Source organism: Schistocerca nitens, chromosome 6, assembly GCF_023898315.1.
Source record: "Schistocerca nitens isolate TAMUIC-IGC-003100 chromosome 6, iqSchNite1.1, whole genome shotgun sequence".
NCBI lineage: Eukaryota > Metazoa > Arthropoda > Insecta > Orthoptera > Acrididae > Schistocerca > Schistocerca nitens.
The window spans coordinates 431,203,450-431,218,466 of NC_064619.1; positions in this window are offsets into that span (position 1 = coordinate 431,203,450).

Genomic DNA, 15,017 nt, shown 5'->3' on the forward strand with positions numbered 1-15,017 from the left:
TGTGAAGTCAGCACTAGGTCTCGCAATGTCAAGGTGCAGACGGAAGTACCTGTAATTCTAGTAAATGGAGCCATTAGACGCACATCCCTGATTGTAATTATTTAATTGTCAATTGTATCCTTGTTACTGAAGTATTCTGAGAGAGAGACTTGAAGTTAGATCTCCCTAATATCATAGATGGGTAGAATATTACTACAGATTTATTGGAAACAAAAGCGAAACATGGCAAGTACTGTCAAGGTGTCAAGGCCAGACTTAATAAAAGTTCTGCATATCAACTGTCAGCAGTCTTGCATGCGTATGAACTGTAATGAAGATTATATTGGTGAGATACTGTCAAAATCCAAGTATTTTAATTCAAAGAACAGGCTGGATGAGTTAATTAGGTATTAAAGTATGTAGATGTATTTGTAGGGCATTATGAGTACCATGTCCGCTGCTCGTGGTCTCGCGGTAGCGTTCTCGCTTCCCGAGCACGGGGTCCCGGGTTCGATTCCCGGCGAGGTCAGGGATTTTTCCTGCCTCGAGATGACTGGGTGTTGTTGTGTCGTCTTCATCATCATCATTCATCCCCATTACGGTCGGAGGAAGGCAATGGCAAACCACCTCCACTAGGACCTTGCCTAGTACGGCGGTGCGGGTCTCCTGCATCGTCCCCTACGCTCTGTTACGGAGTATGGGACTTCATCATCATCATGAGTACCATATGGAGGCAACACCTTAAAAACTATTGTCATATGTCCTACTCCATCCTTTGATTCAAGTATGATGCTTTTATCAAAGCAACATGTACAATATTGACCTGGAAGATAACTGATCCACCATTATCATCATAAAGTAGTCTGCAGTCACCAGTGGCTAAAATGATGGTAAAGTTTGCCTTGTGGTTGATGCTAGAGCGATTAATCGAGGTACTGTTTCTGTCTATACTAGGTCTGAGATCGTGTATGAACAAATATCAAAGTTTCAGTGTTAAAACTGATAACAAACATTGATTTCAGAGCCTCATATTAGAAGGTCCTAATAACAGAGGAATTCCACATATACATTGCGTTTATATTGGCTGGTAGAAGTTACCAACTTTGTGTTCTGCCTTTCGGTTTAAGCACAGTTCAGGTGTCTTTATTACAGCACTACAAAGTCCAATAGGAAATAAACTGCTAGATCCTATATGTCAGTAATCTACTCGTTATAACATTTGCCTTGGAGGAACAGCTTATTTTAACAGAAAGAGTTTCACAAGAGTTTTAAACGCCAAGAGTTACTGCAGATCTTCTAAATTCAAAATTTCACAAGTATAAAATCAAAATCTAAGATACAGGAAGAGTACCACATGCGCCCAAATCAGAGCAGTAAAAATTTTCTGCATGTAAAACGAAAAAACTATTCAAAGCATTTCCAGGCTTAACCTTGCTTTTTAGGCATTTTGTACTGGATCAGTTACTGAATAATCGATACTCCTGAAATTACTGAGGGATAATACATTCTCGTTGTGCTGAAAAGATCGTCAGAGAGCTTTGGATTCTCTATAAGTCATTGTAAATTTACAGCTATTGCACCATCCTGATATGTCTAAAGGCTTCTGTCTTGCAACAGATGCTTCCTGCTGTGACTTGGGAACTTTTTTATTCCAGACCAATAAGATAAGGGTTAACGCAATATTTGCATCATAGAATATGCTAGCTGTATTTCCCCTGTGTGAAAGAGCATAATCTGCCACTGAGTAAGAGACTTCTGCCATTGTTTGGACTTCTACAAAATTTCATTACTATATTTATGTTAACCATGTGTTTTATTTTAAGCTGGGAATTCTTACATGTCTCCTTAGATGTGCTGGTCTTTTTTGTAGGAATGTAACTTTGAAATAACCCATTTCAGTGCAGCAAATAATGTGGTGGACCATGCCTTACCCCACCCTCCCAAAGGGCCTCAAAAATTTTCAGAGTTTGAACAAACTTCAGACTACTGTTTTTGGCTTACAGAGGATAACAGTTATACACGATATTACATAGACATTGAAACATCCCCTTAGAAAATTTATGAATGACAGTGCTGGTAAGACCCTTACGTTATTTGATTTTCAAACAGCTGAGCAGAACTGAACGTACTCAGACATTTCTCTCTTTACTTATTCTGATCAACTCTAAACTGACACACAATATTTTTAGCGCAACGCAATCTGACGTTCAATAATCCCTGCTAAAGAATGGCCCTGACTAACAATAACCTATACCTTTCATGTATCACTTACCTCACAAAAATCTTCGTTACTCGAACTACTGCAATACAGCGAGCGCCAATAATGCCAGCTAAATGAAAGATTCTAACTACTGAAGGCACTAACTACTGATAGGCATAGTTAGCAAATGAAAGATTTGATAGAGAACAAGCCATGTATTTACCTTAACAATGTTCAAAAGTCATCACACACACACACACACACACACACACATATATATATATATATATATATATATATATATATATATATATATATATATATATATATATATATATATCAGTTCATGACATGTAGTATTATAAATTTATTCTTTGTGGTGGACACACGTCCAGATCGTTCGCTCTCAAAATTCTGCCATCTCTCTCCCCACATCCACTACTGCTGGCGGCTCACCTCCAACTGCGCAATGCTACGCGCTGTTCGCATCCAACTGCCCAACACAACAATAGCGAATATTCCAACAATACAAACCAGCCACAGACGTCACACAGCACAGTCTGTGATTTTCATATAGAGCGCTACGTGGCGTTACCATCATAAAAACCTAAACAGCCTACTTACAACATGTGTAGGAGTACAGCATATCTCCAGGAGGGCAACCACAGATGAAGAAGAGTTAAATTGTGACTACCACAAACTCCCACTGATAATGTGCATAACTCTGCAGAAATCATAATAACGTATTATCCTACAGACATAATGCACAAACTGATTCTTGGTGTAGGTGTATTCCAAGAATGATTCTTGGTGTGAGTGTATTCCAAGAACCTGAAAATCTTGTGTACTCATCATACAAGAGGGTAGCGTTGTGTTAAGAAAAAGTCAATGAAAATTAATCTTTACTGCTACTTTCCAGCCATGCGTAGATAAAAGCAAGAAATTTTAAGAAATTACATGAAATGTCAGAAGACCAAACCATCCAGCTAAATTGCTACACACCACGTCTATAAACGTTTCTGGCCCACTGCCTCAAGTCAGGTCTGATATCTTCTCTAAATATATCACGTTGTACACAATGAAAACTACCGCCGTGGTACCTATTTTTAACTGTACTGATGGAAAAAAATCGCAACACCAGGAAGCAGTTCTGTGACGTAAACGAAAGTTGGTAGGTGTGTTTGTACATCTGGAAGATGTTGTCTACTCATATTTCGCACCAGACGCATAAGAGTGACGGTAGTATCTCCACTATGAGGATGCCAATCAGGTTTGCTTTATACATACGCTGTAACGGTCGTGATACTGGGTATGGTGAGTCGATGTTAATTAAGAATGCCTTTACGGCAAAAAATAAGCCATTATCAATTCCTCACTGAGTTTGAATGAGTTTGGTATTAGGGCTATGAGAATCTAAATGTTCCATCTGTCATTCTGCCGAAAGGCTTGGCAAGAATGTAGCCATTGTACCTGATGGCTGGCAGCGGTGCTCAAGAGAATGTATAGTCGCAGGAAGACTGGGCTGTGTATGTGCACATGGCACCACTGAAAGTGAAGACCATCGTGTTCGATTGATCTGGTGCGTCGTGCTGCATCTGCAGCAGCGTTTTGAGCAGCAGCTGGAACTACAGTGACACAACGAACTGTAACAAATCAGTTACTTCAAGGACAACTCTGAGCCAGACGCCCTGTAGTGTGAACTCCGCTGATCCCCAGTAATCGCCATTTGCGAGTTCAGTGGTGTCAGGTCAGAGCTCATTTGAAGGCAGGGTTGAAATCTGTTATGCTTCCCAATGACAGCTGGTCTTGCCACATTGCCATTGATGGGCATGTGTTGGTTAGAGGGAGGCAAGTTGAGGCCATGTAACCAGCATGTCTGCGTGCTAAATACACTGGATGTAACACCTGGAGTTATGGTGATACGCAATTTCGCATGACACTATGAGCACTCGCGTCGCTTCCCACACGCCCTGAATACAAAACTGTATATCAATCTGGTGATTCATCCTGTTGTGCTGCCATTCATTAACAGCATTCCAGGTGGTATTTTCCAACAGGCTAACGCACTCCCATATACCACTATTGTTATCCAACATGTTGTATAGGATGTCAACTTGTTGCCATTACCTGCTCAGTCACCAGATATTTCCAATGAAACATATATGGTGCATCATCAGTCGATATCTCCAGTGTCATCCACAAACAGCATTAACTTACCACGTATTGTCCGACCAAGTGCCACAGACATGGAACTTCATCTCACAAACTGACATCTACCAACTGTACAACACAATGCATTCACATTTACATGCTTGCATTGAATAGTTTTTGATGTACCATCGTCACACATTTGCAATCTCGCAATATGATCTTATAATATTGATCACTTAAATTTTTCACCTATATAGGTGTATTTATTACTCTACATCAATTCTTTCGTGTTGTGTATAATGGATCGTTATATAAGAAGCATTGGTAAGCCTGCCACATTACCTTAAGGTGTGCTTCTAACTTTACTAGTATATGGTGGACAGCATTCCTTTGAGAACAGCAAATTAAGCAAACTTTAATTTTAAGATTTCAACCAGTGATAAGGCCTTCTTAGGATTTTTAGAAAATTGTCATAAATACTTATATTGCCTGTGTCTTTTGAACAAATAGTCAATCATTTGCCACACTACTCTGTCCAGTGAACATCAGGTGAATTAATGCTTAGAAGAAGCAAATGGAATAACAGTTCACTGAATCCTGAGGAATGAAATCTTCTGGGAAGAGAATATGACACAAACACAGGTCACATTATCAGAAGATGCTCACCTGGGGAAAGTATGCTATGATACCCGAAAATTCAATGTGTGTGATAAAATGTTTTTGAGAATATGTCTGAAGCCATCCCTTTCAAAAATAAAAGTTGAAGATGGAAGTTGATGTGTTTATGTCAGTTTAAAATATAATATCTCATGAAGGAAGTTACTTAGTAGTATATCCTGGCTCAAAGAAATTTAAGGTGCTACACCATCACGCAGACATACAGTAACTTTAAATTCTCTAGACATTCAGGTTTGTCTAAATACATAAAAGCTTTGATCTATACAGACGTTTGCTGCTTTATAGGCATTGACAGAGTACAAGTAAACTATAGTGATTAATATGAAAGTTAGTAATGTCCACATTGCCTAATCTACTTATTTTCTATAGTTATTTAACATGTAGTTCAAAGAATATACAAAGCATAAATTGTGTTCTGTCAGTTCAGTGATTTATGTAATTATCTTAGCTGTGAAACATTGTTAGTGTGATTAGCTACCTCTCTCTCTTTGTCTGATATATTTTTATGTATGTACATAGCAGTGACTGAGCATATAGAATAAAATTCTCTTAAAGCATTTCAAACAAGAACAGGACTGCGTTATTAAAGGCTAACTACAGTAGTATTGGTAACTGTGTCAACATTAATAATTATAACTGCTTTATTGGCCTATGAAAATGAATAACATTACGAAAAATTAGTGACTGCAAAGATCAACAGTATATTCATGTGTTCAATTAGAGACAAAAGGTGGTATATTTCACTAAGTAAATTTTCATATGGCTTTTAGGGGCAGTCATACTTTCACTAAGATAGTGGTGGACACGCGCTCAGATGTCAAGGCAATAAAGTCACGAGAGACCATTATTTAACACAGAATACAGTAGCTGTGCTCTATGAGTCACTTTTTCCACACGGTAAAAGTAATATCTCTGCTATTGCGATGTACATAACCGGTAAAAGAGAGAATGTACAAAGGTAATGTAGGATAGCCACAGACTTCAAGGAACTTCAGGCTTGTATATACGTGTGGCAAATTAAGACCGCCGTGTAAGGTATCGTTTCCAAGTTCATATCTGCAGATTTTCAGGGACATAAAAACAGTAATTTTAGACACATATGGGCTTTGAAACATCTACTGTGGTAGTGAGACCAGATCATAGCTATGAAATTTTTATTTCTCTCGTTCTTGAGCTTAAAACTCCTTTATTTTATTTTCGTGTTGTTTAGAGTCTACTAATTGTACTCTGATGTAGGTATAGCACATGCACTGAAAATAAACTCTGACGTCCTGATCTTCAGTAAGTGTAATAAGTTTGCAGCAGTGCAAATGTCTGTACAATTTGGCAAAATTTCACGCTCTTATAAAGGTATGTTGTCGTGATCGACTAAAGATGTTAATACATTACAAATATTTTTGTCGACATGGTACGCTGTGAACTATGGCGGCTCGTATCGATTCTGTTTTCGATGGGACTCAGGCTCTTTGGTTTCTGGCTGTTTGAGTTCGCTTGTGGCGGTGGCAGGAGTATTATCGCGAGCGTGGGCAGCTAGTGAGAAAGTGGACGCGAAGTGAGTGTAGAAACGAAGTACTTCTCTGTATGACCAGGCAGTTTGATTTGGCATTCTCCTGGCTGTAGTGTGATGTGCCCGGGTTTGCGGTGGCCTTGCAATAGTGCCTTCTTGAGCATTGCCATGTTGAGGAAGGTGGTTTTGTTCTACCTGCACCTTCGTCAGTTATTTACTTCCTGGCTAGATGGAACGTCAAGTGTTCTGTATTGGGAAGTTGGCGGATTATATGTGGATAATCCCTCGCTACAGGTTTTTCAATTGCTTCTGCTTTGATTTGTGTTTTTTTATGTAGTAAATTTCTTTTAAGACGTTATGGGTTTTGAGCCTGTGTATATTGTGTTACTTCCTTTCTTCGTATAAGTAGAAAAAAGATATTAAAAGTAGCACTCCACTATGTGCCTTTGGCTACTGAAATGCCGCTTATTTCACTTTCGATATTTGACCTCCTTTGAAGCCTAATGCTAGTTCGTACGCTCATATTATTAGAGTTGTTTGTTTGAAGTGCCTATCTTTTCGTCAGCAAGCCGTCACAGTCTGCGTAATTATATGTTGTATGAAATCTCTCTCGCAAATTTTTTGTGTCGCTAAGGCAACAAATTTTTAACGTACACTGTGTTATGTTTATTATCTGCTGATAAGTGACATTAATAGATGATTCAAGTCATTATTTTCTGTTTTGAAACCGAAGACGTATTTGAGCTCTAAAGGTAGATAATATGCCTTCTCAATCAGAACATCTTTTTTAGCATAAGGCTTTTCAAATTGATCAGAAATCATCAGTCTGATGCTACTGTAGCTCGACATGTGTGAGCAGTTCATAGTGGTTTGCCTTCTATGTTTTCTATTTCAAAAATTTTGTGACTAAAGCTTCGTCGCTTGATATTTATTTTATACAAGACATGCCAGTTTGAGTGTTTTACTTCTGATGAAGGTACTCTCACTATTCTTCTACCGATTGTTAATGTTACTTTGAACAGTGGTTATTCTTTTGGAACTGTGAGAGACGTACAGTCTTGCGTTTTGCATAATCAATATTATCGACGTTACTGGTGTCAGGTCTTGTGATTCCTCACTGTTCATGTGAACGTGCTATGCTCTCGCACTTTTAGTTTACACAACAGCAATGCGTTATTGTAATTTGGTGTGCATTTAATGAGTATATTTATTATTATTGCTATTATTTCCGACAGCTTTTCAGCGTATCACGGAACTCAGGGCGGCAAAGGAGAATCTCGTGTGGGTAGAATGAGTTACATGTAGCACCTGGCATCAACAGTGACTTGATGAGGCACCGGTCTGCCTGCTACGAAGTTCCCAAATTCTAAACTTACTCGCGAGGAGACTGGCTTACGTTTTGGTTGTGCTGTGTAACACGTGCGTTTTAGACTGAAACAATTACTACCATTTGTGAGGTTCGCTATAACTTCACCCTTATGCTGACATCAACCTGTGGTACGGCATTACGAGGTTTTCTTTACTGACGTACTAGCTGACAAATCTGGCATTGCCTGGGTACTCAACTTGCCCATTTTCTATTAAAAACTAAAGCAAAAAATGAACTGTGTTTGCAGTAAAGTATCGAAATGTGTAAATATATGCGTACAGTATTCAGATTAAAAAACACGTCCCCAGACAGTTTCTGTGTGCTGGGCGCAGCTGCATCGCGTGTCTAAGAGCGATTTTTGTACGTCTCTATGACAAAGCCTATTCATAGTTCTACAGACGGCTATCGTTTTCGCCTACAGCCGTTTACGCTTCGCAGTTGAAAACTTTCAAAGTCACTACCAGATATCAGAGATTACCTCAAGTTGACTCGACTGTAGGGGTATCTTAGCAGTAAAAAGTAAATGTTCTATGAACCCTCTGCTAGGCACTTAATTTTGATGTGCAGAGTATCCATGTAGACGTAGATGTATTAAAGAATTAAGAATTCATGCATGATGCGGTATTATTTCGCGTATTTCAGTGTTTATGACCTCATATTTTGTTACCTGTGTATCGTACAGTGATATACTTGTGTAGGTACTGCAACGTAACCTTCCAATACTGGTGGTGGTAAAAGTCTACCTAAGTAGGTATATTACCGTCGCTTTGACATGTCCTACCGCTCCTGCGAGCTACCATCTGTAGTAAATGGTTTCTTAAATTCGTGTGGTCCACGAAATTACTGGCCCCTGCGAGTTATTGCTGGGTATTAATAATTTCAAGCGGAAGGTTTTAACGAACCGATAAAAATTTGAACGCAACGGATAACGCATTTTTTTTTAACTACTACAGAAGGCACCTATACAGGGCTTAATAAGCAGTATATAGCTTTTATTTGCTTTCATGACCCAGAATTCGACTGTGGTACTGACCGCCACCTATTCTTTTTGATGGACGGATTAAATAATCAGTCGACGGTAGAGATTGATATTTATTCAGTATGGTATTTCAACAACTAGTCGTGTTTCTCTTGCAATGTACATCATTACAACCGGTCTCTAGTTAACATGATTCAGATTCGCCACGTAATTATGGAATGGGACAGAGGAGCACAGACCTGGCTTCTATGTAATTTTATACAACCGCACAATTATACCTAAACCCAAGGTTATTACATTCGGTTACTATAGATTACTCAGAACAAGTTCCGCAAAGACACTACAAGCAAAACTAGGTCAGGATGGAAGAGTATTTCGCAAATCTTTATCAAATCAGTGGGCATTAAAAATCCGATTCTTTTCCTAGTGGCACGAGTATTTTACTTACCGCACTACATCGCCAACAAATCAAATCATTATGGGTGTGCACAATAAACATCACTTCAATGCTGTTCAACCCACATGTCCAAGTTTCAGTAGCCAACAGAAACCCAGAAAAATATGGACACACACGATTATTCCTTCCCTATTTTACACTCGCTCACTATCGTATGATTATTCATCGTGTACAATATATTTTCAGACCGAAAGTACAATTTATCAATGCGGCGGTTGCTCCCACCGACCACGTGGCGCGAAAGCAAGTTCACAAAGAGAACATATGGAAAATAAATAAAAATCCCCAAAATATTACTGTAAATGGAAGAGCAGATTAAAATACGTTGAATGAGTGAATTTCCGTTAAGCACAGAGGAATAACGTGACCGTGAGCTTAAGGCACATGGTGCGTTGCCTGAGCAAGGCACTAACGCAAGGTCTACTGAAATTCGAGTAAATTAAGAAAATCAATTCCCTTATGAGGTTCAGTGGTAATTTCGCGCATGATTTCAACATCTGGACTTCATTTCAGAGCAGATTTAACATTACCAAAACGAGAGCTGCGTCTCCATGTCTGTCCAGCACCACGACCCAGGAACAAGTGTTCTTCCAACCGAATTCGCCTAACCGTTCCGCTTCCAAACGTGGTGAGGGTGGCGCGCCAACCTGACAGAGCCAATACGCGCGCCTACGTGTCATCTTTGCCCTGATCTGCCAACTTGGTCTCTGCTAAACTTGTTCACGCTTGGGGGGTTGGTACTACCCTACCCCAGAACGACCATTCATGCAGTGTTACAATCTGTGCCTAAAGCTTTCTGCCAGTTCACACACTCACTCATTTATACCTACCAGGTCGCACAAAGGAAAGGAAAATGGGAAACGTGGTACACAACAGAAAAAAATTCAATAAATAACACTGTTTAGTCCGTTCTCTCCTTTTGGACACCAGCTGAGGTATTACCTGCAAGAGAAGAAACTCTTGCTAATCATTTCGGCGTGTTAGGAATTTAATAAAACATTGGAACGGTACAACAAGTTCCGTTTCAGTACATTCAGCGGGATATGTGGATACCGTCAGCTTAATTCATTCTAAGACAAGAAAAGGTGCAAAACGAAGCAATTATCCGAATGGTACAGAAATCGGTGGATGTGTTATACATACATGATTGATATCCTCCTGAAGGATACCTTGCCAAATTCTGTCCAATTGACGCGTTAGGCGGTCATAGTCCCGAGGTGACTGGAGGGCCCATAATGCATCAGATATTCTCAATTGGGGGAGATATGGCAACCTTGTTGGTCTGGGCTTACATTTCATATCATAGGAGGACCTCTTTGATTGACATCCGCAGCACCCTTACAGCACAAAGATACGTCGACGGTATTCTATGCCCCGTTTCGTTTCCCTTCATGGCTACCAATCCTGGGATTAAATTTCAATAAGAAAATGCCCTTCTGCATACGGCAAAAGTTTCTATCGTTGGTCTTCATGCTGGAGGTTGGCAAGCAAGAAAAGAAGCAGTAGAAACTCTAGCCGTGTGCAGACGGGAATTTTCTTACTGAAATGTAAGCCCAGGATGAACGGCAGCAAAGCGGGGCGTAGAAGATCGTTGTGCCGCTGTGCTGTAAAGGAACTGCATATGAAATGAAATGGCTGGTCGGACCATCACTGCTGGTTGTCGGGCCGTATAATTGTCTTCAGTGATGAGTTCCGCTTCGAACTGAGCCTGATGACCAGGGAAGACGTGTATGGGCACAGTGATATAATTTTGTAGGTACATTCATCGTCGCGTGTGGATAAAGCCTGCAAAATGTGTTGCGAATAGAGTTAGTAGAAAACAAGTAATAAATTTAAACGTCATACACAATGTGGCTGATTTTTCACACTTTCTTTGTTAATGAAGTCATGTCTCCTGTACTATGATGCATAATTGATTCTTGCCTTGACAGGGAGTTAACTTTTATGACTGCAGGTTTTAGTATTGCTAAACATGCCACACGAGGTGCGAGGCTTCAGTAAACTCACGTTTCCGAAAATCTGATAGCGTTCCTTGTAGGCATGCATATTCCCATTTCAACGCTGTTCATAATCAGTACAGTCACCACTAATGACTGGTGTTTGTCTCTAGTGCTACTACTGGTTACCTCATTCTGCACTATGGTAGTTGTGCTGCGTTATCCTCTGTTGTAGTGAAGATATGTGTTGGAAGTCGTCGCTTTGGTGATCACCAGCACATTTCTCTCTCTTTCAGGTCAATATATTTTTCAAGGAGGTTTGTTGTTACAGTACGATATTGCAGTGCTGTGTTGTTAAGAAGAACGATGGAGTGTTCCTTTGGACATGCATGTAAGTCCGAAGGAACAGTGCATCGTTTTTTTAACAACACAGGCACTCCAGTATCGTATTTATTCGCCGATACTACGCAGCGACTTTCAGTTTAAATATCCTCCGCTGTACGGGAATTACGTAATATACATTCATGCTCATACATTAAGGATAATGCTGATACATGGTGAAACAACGCTGGGGTGGGGGGTTTTCGGGTTTAAATCACCTCGTGGTATGACCAAGCGGTGCATCTGACCTGCGGTCGTCGCACGGTGGCGCTGGCAGCAGTCCACATACGCAGAGATGTGTTGGTGCATGTCAGAGTGCCGTGCAGCGAGTGAGTGTGCAGACGTTTCCAGGCGTGCTAATAATGACTGCGTGTTGAAAATGGTTCAAAGAACACATATTGATGAGGGGTAGAATACTAGGGTGACTGGAGGCTGGTCAAACACAGCAGGTCGTAGCACGGGCCCTCTGTGCGGCACAAAGTGTGACCTCAAGATTATGGCAACGATTTCAGCAGACAGGAAACGTGTCCAGGCGCTACAGTACGGGATGTCCACAGTGTACAACACCACAAGAAGACCAATATCTCACCATCATTGCCCGCAGACGGCCACGGAGTACTGCAGGTAGCCTTGCTCGGGACTTTACCGCTGACACTGGAACAGTTGTCTCGAGACACATAGTCTGCAGACGACTGAACAGACATGGTTTATTCGCCCGGAGACCTGCAAGGCGCATTCCACTGGCCCCTGGTCAAAGGAGAGCGCGTAAAACATGGTGTCAAGAACACAGAACTTAGTCATTGCAACAGTGGTCCCAGGTTAAGTTCACGGACGAGTCCAGGTATAGTCTGAACAGTGATTCTCGCCGGGTTTTCATCTGGCGTGAACCTGGAACCAGATACCAACACCTTAATTTCCTTGAAAGGGATCTGTATGGAGGTCGTGGTTTGATTGTGAGGGGTGGGATTATGATTGGTGCACGTACACCCCTGCATGACTTTGACAAAGGAACTGTGGCAGGTCAGGTGTATCGGGACGTCAGTTTGCACCAGTATGTCCACCTTTTCAGGGGTGCAGTAGGTACCACCTTCCTCCTGATGGATGATAACGCACGAGCTCACCAAGCTGCCATCGTGGAGGAGTACCTTGAAACAGAAAATATCAGGCAAATGGAATGGCCTGCCTGTTCTCCAGACCTAAACGCCATCGAGCACGTCTGAGGTGTTCTCGGACGACGTATCGCTGCACGTCTTCAAACCCCTAGGACACTTCAGGAGCTCCGACAGGCACTGGTGCAAGAATAGGAGGCTATACCCCAGTAACTGCTCGACCACCTGATCCAGAGTATACCAACCTGTTGTGCGGTCTGTGTACGTGTGCTTGATGATCATATCCCGTACTGATGTCGGGGTACATGGGCAGGAAACAGTGGCGTTTTGTAGCACATGTGTTTCGAGACGGTTTTCTGAACTTATCACCAGTGCCATGGACTTACAGATCTGTGTCGTGTGTGTTCCCTATGTGCCTATGCTATTAGTGCAAGTTTTGTGTAGTGACACGTCGTGTCACCACATTCTGCCGTTATCCTTAACTTATAAGCATGAGTGTATTTACGCATAACGGTGGTGTCGCAGGAACGACAACGTATGGGAGTTTGGTTCTGGCCACGCATGGGTAGCCAGGTTGGTTAAGGCGACCGTTCGCCAAGTCTAACAACAGAAAGAAAGCCGCTAGTACGAGTGTCAACGCCGCACCGTCCAGCGCAGCTGCGCGCGCTCGTGGGTGCACACGCGGAACGCTGGTTCAAATGGCTCTGAGCACTATGGGACTCAACGGCTGTGGTCATAAGTCCCCTAGACCTTAGAACTACTTAAACCTAACTAACCTAAGGACATCACACACATCCATGCCCGTGGCAGGATTCGAACCTGCGACCGTAGCGGTCGTGCGGTTCCAGACTGTAGCGCCTTTAACCGCTCGGCCACTCCGGCCGGCGAACGCTGGTTAGTCTGTTATTCGAGGTGCAGGAGTGTCATTATGGGTAGGACGCTATGCGCGTTCCATTAGCTCAGTAGTCCTTCTCAGGCGATTTTACAAAAACTATTTATAAAAAAAGTATTTTTACGTTACGTGTTGCTTTATATGTCAGCTTCATGGTGAACTGCCCATCACCTCGCTAATGGTCATACTTACTGCGATATTTGCATTAAAGTAAGACGCTGCACGAAATCCGAAACAGTCTGCATTGTAAAATATTGGTCGCTATGGTCTTCTTTTCCGTACATATTACACTACATGTATCGGGAATGAAATTTATCTAAGCTACTGAACTTTTCTGTAGAGTAGTGGCCAGTGAAAAGAGAATTTTTTAGTAAGAAAATAAAGTTGAAATTGGTTATGTTACAAAAAATGTTCAAAATACGGATTTTTTATAAAGTATTGACTTCTTTGGTCGCCTTTTGCTTGTTTAATAACTCACTCTTTTTCAAGAATCTGTCGCAATAGCTATTCCAAGGTGATTTAATGTAATTTATACTTCGTTTTGGCCAAAAACCAAAATTTAGTTAGATAAATGTATATGTTAGTCAAAACACTTTACCAATAACAATTCTCTGAAGAAAGCAAGTTTAACAAATCAGTTCTTCTGCAGTTCCACTGGAATCCAGCAATCCAGTATACATATTTAATAATGAACTGTTGGGACTGAAACTTAAAGATTTTCTTTCTACATTTCGTTTATATCTGATGTGCGGGAAAGGACAACAAATAATATACCATCTTTCTGATATCACCCCTCATCAGAGCGAATGAGTGACGTCCCTTGCTATAAATATCTTTGTCATCAGTGATATCGATTTTGACGAATAGCTGGCAAGGTTCTGCAAGTCGGCAGTGTGTTCACTTCTTTGGAGCTATGGAAGTGTTCTACTGGGCCTGTTATAATCCGCAGAAAAACTGCAGCAGTGTTCTATTAGAAATCACAAATCTGGTGCCTGTGTATCTGTGAATAACAAGGTTACAAAAACATGATAGTCATTATGTTATTAACTGCTTGAGACTACTCGTTAAGGTGAAAATAGATTACAAACATAAGACAATTAATTTGAAAGCGTTCTGCACTTCACTCTGAATGGCAATGGAATATAAAGATGGTACACTACTTGCTGCGAATTATTTTCGCATTTCTACGATGAAGAACAAGGAGAAAATCCATTCGAATCGATCATTATAAAAAATACAGTGGGATACGGGATTCTGCCAAAATTGCAACAGAAGTAAACAGTTGCTTTTCTCTCAATTGTTAAACTTTTCACATTTGAAGAAGTGTCATCAGCTATGAGTAGTGGCTACATTTCTCTTGATGACAAGTTTAATTTTT